Raw genomic sequence first — 6,000 nt, forward strand, 5'->3', positions numbered from 1 at the left:
ACTATGAGTGCAAATCTAAACAGAGTTATGCCCTTCTAAACTCATTAACTTCAGTGTTAAGTTCATTGCTAAAGGGGTTAACTGTGTCTAGGTTGTAGCAGTGCTAAGAAGGCAACTGTGCATAGGATGTCACTGTGCAATTAAAGGAACACTTTCCTGGGAATAAACCCTATTGACTAGACCTGAGAAGGCTTCCTAATAGACTGGTCTCTCTTAGAACAGGAAGGGTTTGTTTGTTTTAAATCCCAGGAAAATGAGGCAGAACTGTCATTTGTGAAGTCTTGTATTTGAAATGGAACAATGGCTACTAATAGGTACCAGAAAAACATCTACTCCTGCTTCATTGACTATGCTAAAGCCTTTGACTGTGTGGATCACAACAAACTATGGCAGGTCCTTAAAGAGATGGGAGTACCAGACCACCTCACATGTCTCTTGAGAAACCTGTATAAGGGCCAAGAAGCGACAGTTAGAACCGGATATGGAACAACTGATTAGTTTAGCATAGGAAAAGGAGTACAACAAGGATGTATATAATCCAAGTCTATGCCCCAATCACTGATGCAGAAGAGGCCAAAATGGACTGGTTCTATGAAGACCTACAACACCTCCTAGAACTAACACCAAAAAATGATGTCCTCATCATCATAGGGGACTGGAATGCTAAAGTAGGAAGTCAAAAGGTAACCGGAATAACAGACAAATTTGGCCTTGGAAAGCAAAATGAAGCAGGGCAAAGGTTAACAGAGCTTTGTCAAGAGAATACACTGGTCATAGCGAACACCCTTTTCCAACAACCTAAGAGGCGACTCTACACATGGACATCACCAGATGGGCAACACCGAAATCAGATTGACTATATAATTTGCAGTCAAAGATGGAGAAGCTCTATCCAGTCAGAAAAAAAAAGACCTGGAGCTGACTGTGGTTCAGATCATGAGCTACTCATTGCAAAATTCAGACTTAAACTAAAGAAAACTGGGAACTGCAAGAAGATCAAATCAGTCAATCCTAAAAGAAATCAACCCTGACTGTTCCCTGGAAGGCCAGATGATGAAACTGAAGCTCAAATACTTTGGCCATCAAATGAGAAGGGAGCACTCACTGGAGAAGACCCTGATGCTGGGGAAGATTGAAGGTCAAAGAAGACGGGGATGGCAAAGGATGAGATGGTTAGACAGTGTCATAGATGCAACAAACATGAAATTGAACAAACTTCAGAGGATGGCGGAAGACAGGAAGGTCTGGCGTGATCTGGTCCATGGGGTTGCGAAGAGTCGGACTTGACTGTGCAACTGAACAACAACAACAAATATCCTTCAGGTTGGAAGGATGAATTTTTCAGACCATTTGAAAAATATGGGTTATTAGTTTTCTTTAACTGCCTTCCAGCCTATTCACAGCTTCATTCCCAATATTCATCTACCTTAGCTAGTTGTATTAAAATTGTTCCTCTATCATACCAATTTATTAGAAAGAAAATGCTGAGTTACCTTACATTTCTTGTGTTTGGTGGTATGTTCAGACTTGGAGACCTGTTCTAAAAAGCTTGAGATAGTTTGTTATAATCCATCCTTTTAGGGTTGCCAAGTATAGCTTACCTCCGCCGCGGGGGACTCCCGGGTCGATCCCGGAGCACGCACATGCACGCGCGCCGCACAGACATCACCAGGAAGTGACGTTATGACACCGGGCACGCTGGGGGCGGGGCCACGACCATTCGAGGGGAAACCATAGTTTCCCCTCGGATGGTCGTGGCCCCACCCCCCGCGTGCCCGGCGTCATAATGTCACTTCCTGGTGACGCGCACGCTGGGGTGGGGTTTCCCCCGGGGCCCGATTCCGTGAGCGGGGGTTTACCCGCCACCCGCCCCCACAGCAGCCCTACATCCTTTAGTTATGGCTTGTTATGCTCAGTTGAAAGCTTACTTCTTTTGGATAGTCTCTTTTAGAGCATGACTCAGTCACATGCTGATCCAATACAAGCACTGTGAAATCCCATCACCATCATATGGACAAAAAGTAACTTTTCACTTTAAAAAGAAATTCCGGAGAAATGTTTTCCATCATAGAACTGAAACACAACATTCAAAGGAAACAAGGCAAAATGTCTGATATTTCTTTCTTTTTAAAGCTACATTATTAATGCATCCAAGTCCTATAAATGTGAAATAGCTTAGCCTATAAAGAGTCCCTAAAATAAAACTTACTAAGTTAAATAATAGTGCAGGCATGGAAGAGTTGTGTCTTTGGCTCAATAGTTATGTTGTAGGTGCCCATAATACCATAATACCAACAGATTGAAAATCTGTTGTCAAAGGCTTGAAAATCTCTCTCACAATCACAAATGTGCACACTATCTTGGATAAGGATGGGGAAATTATTTTTCCCTGTTGTCAAAACATGTGCTTTGGGAAAATGTTATTTCCCTCCAATGAAAGTGCTAACTTTTATGTTCCCTTCCATTTAAAAAGTGTTAGCAATAATAACAAATAAAAATCCCAAAGAAGACACAACTGCTGTGCATATATAAAATGACATCTCAGGAGATTTCTGCAAACAAAACCACATGCAAGGCCACCCTTTGCTCCCAAAGAATGAGTGAAAACAATCCAATGTTTCTAATACAAAGGTTTTGCCTAAAAATAGATATTTGTTGTTTAGATACACATTTAAGTGACTATATCCACACACAACACACAAGAGACTGCATAGGCTCAGTGAAACTTTTCCTTTCTTCCCTTTGTAAAGGATGTTCGTCATGGCATTTAACACATATTTAAAAACTGCCTAGTGTTTCAAAAGTACAATAAGTATGAACTGCTGTTCTGCAAAAACAAATACGAAGTGCCATGAGGTATGTATATTTTTTGATCCTGCCCAATATATCTGTATTTATAGTCTGCCATTTCTTTAGGCTCAAAAACCCATAGTGATAATTTAACTAAACCTATGCAAACCCATTATATCTACTACTGTGGCCAGGAATCTCGTAGAAAAAATGGTGTGGCCTTTATAGTCAACAAGAGAGTGCAAAAGTCAGTACTGGGATACAATCTCAAAAATGATAGAATGATTTCAGTCCGATTCCAAGGCAAACCATTCAACATCACAGTAATCCAAGTCTATGCCCCAACCACTGATGCAGAAGAGGCCAAAATGGACTGGTTCTATGAAGACCTACAACACCTCCTAGAACTAACACCAAAAAATGATGTCCTCATCATCATAGCGGACTGGAATGCTAAAGTAGGAAGTCAAAAGGTAACTGGAATAACAGACAAATTTGGCCTTGGAAAGCAAAATGAAGCAGGGCAAAGGTTAACAGAGCTTTGTCAAGAGAACACACTGGTCATAGCGAACACCCTTTTCCAACAACCTAAGAGGCGACTCTACACATGGACATCACCAGATGGGCAACACCGAAATCAGATTGACTATATAATTTGCAGTCAAAGATGGAGAAGCTCTATTCAGTCAGTAAAAACAAGACCTGGAGCTGACTGTGGCTCAGATCATGAGCTACTCATCGCAAAATTCAGACTTAAACTGAAGAAAATTGGGAAAACCACGAGGCCATTCAGGTTTGACCTAGATCGCATCCCTGATGAATATACAGTAGAGGTGAAGAATAGATTCAAGGGTCTGGATTTGATAGATAGAGTGCCTGAAGAACTATGGACAGAGGTTCGTGACATTGTACAGGAAGCAGCAATCACCACCATCCCAAAGAAAAAGAAATGTAAGAAAGCAAAGTGGCTTTCTGATGAGGCTTTACAAATAGCAGAGGAAAGAAGGAAAGCGAAAGGCAAAGGCGAAAAGGAAAGATTTACCCAACTGAACGCAGATTTCCAGAGAACAGCAAGGAGAGATAAGGAGGCCTTCCTGAATGAACAGTGCAAAGTAATAGAAGAAAACAATAGAATGGGAAGGACTAGAGATCTCTTCAAGAAAATTGGAGAAATCAAGGGAGCGTTCCATGCAAAGCTGGCCATGATAAAGGACAAAAACGGTAGGGACCTAACAGAAGCAGAAGAGATTAGGAAAAGATGGCAAGAATACACAGAAGAACTATACAAGAAAGACCTCGATGTCCTTGACAACCACGACGGTATAATCACTGACCTCGAGCCAGACATCCTGGAATGTGAAGTTAAATGGGCCTTAGAAAGCATTGCTAACAACAAAGCTAGTGGAGGTGATGGTATCCCAGCTGAGCTATTCAAAGTCTTAGAAGAGGATGCTGTTAAAGTTCTGCACTCCATTTGCCAGCAAATTTGGAAAACGCAACAGTGGCCACAGGATTGGAAAAGATCAGTATACATTCCAATCCCAAAGAAGGGCAATGCCAAGGAATGTTCAAACACAGACTGTGACAGCAGCCATGAAATTAAAAGACGCCTGCTCCTTGGGAGGAAAGCGATGGCAAACCTGAACAGCATGATAAAAAGTAGAGACATCACCCTGCCAAAGTCCGCATGGTCAAAGCAATGGTATTCCCAGTAGTCATGTATGGCTGCGAGAGTTGGACTATAAGGAAGGCCGAGCGCCGAAGAATAGATTCTTTTGAACTATGGTGCTGGAGAAGACTCTTGAGAGTCCCTTGGACTGCAAGAAGAACAAATCAGTCAATCCTAAAAGAAATCAACCCTGACTGTTCCCTGGAAGGCCAGATAATGAAAATGAAGCTCAAATACTTTGGCCACCAAATGAGAAGGGAGCACTCACTAGAGAAGACCCTGATGCTGGCAAAGATTGAAGGTCAAAGAAGACGGGGATGAAGCAAAGGATGAGATGGTTAGACAGTGTCATAGATTATTTTATTTTATTATTTCGACTAATTATACCGCCCTAACCTCGAAGGGTCTCTGGGCGGTTTACATGGTATGTTCTAGGAACACTCAATCCCTAACTAAGGCCACATGCTGTAGGGGTGGGACTGCCTACCAGCACCCCCCATGGTGGGCCTGTTGTAGCTTCTGGCTCGGCTTTTTCCCCCGACGGTCTCTGGCGTCTCCCCGGGACGTCTGCTTCATCCGCGTGACCGTTTCTGGCGCATGCCCATGCTCGCTTCCGCCCTCGGCTCAGTCCTATTCGGCTCCACCGCGCCCACGATGCACATCATCGTGTGTCTTCTGGTCTCCATCTCCGCCGTTGTCTGCCGCTTGATGCTGTACCGGCCACCAGGGATCGCTCTGCTAGCTCCCGTTGCTGCATCGCTACCATGCCTCACCATCCAGGCTCTGATGCCGCCGATGTTCTCGCCGCCGCTGTTCTCGCCGCTGTTGGTGCCGCCACCACTTCACCTTGTCGGAGGAGGGTGCCCCCCCATCTAAGGGTGGGGTACCCATTGCCTACTCGCTTGATTTCATTGCTTTCGGGCCGCTGGGTGGGCGGGATGCAATGAACATGAAATTGAACAAACTTCAGAGGACGGCGGAAGACAGGAGGGCCTGGCGGGAGCTGGTCCATTGGGTCGCGAAGAGTTGGACTCGACTGTGCGACTGAACAACAACAATGCAAACCCATGAAGGAATATGCTGTATTGAAAATCAGTTTTACTTCTGAGAACACAGAATCAAGGACATGCAGGTTATTCATTTATTGGGAAGGGGTCACTTGATCGGGTCCAAGGGGCCCATCCTGGGTTGCAAGCTTATTACCATGATGACATGAAATAGTTGTGAAATCTTAGAAATAAGTTTCTTAACTCATGAGACTAGGGTAAATTGGTGGAAACCATTATTAAGGAAAGAATTAGTAGGCACATAGATGAACAAAACCTATTGAGGCAGACTCAGCATGGGTTCTGTAAGGGAAGATCTTGTCTCACTAACCTGTTAATATTCTTTGAGGGGGTGAACAAACATATGGACAAGGGGGATCCAATAGATATTATTTACCTTGACTTCCAGAAAGCTTTTGATAAAGTTCCTCATCAAAGGCTCCTAAGTAAGCTCAAAAATCATGGGATAGAAGGACAAGTCCTTTTATGGATCAA

Source organism: Gekko japonicus, unplaced genomic scaffold, assembly GCF_001447785.1.
Source record: "Gekko japonicus isolate JY-2015 unplaced genomic scaffold, Gekko_japonicus_V1.1 scaffold130, whole genome shotgun sequence".
NCBI lineage: Eukaryota > Metazoa > Chordata > Lepidosauria > Squamata > Gekkonidae > Gekko > Gekko japonicus.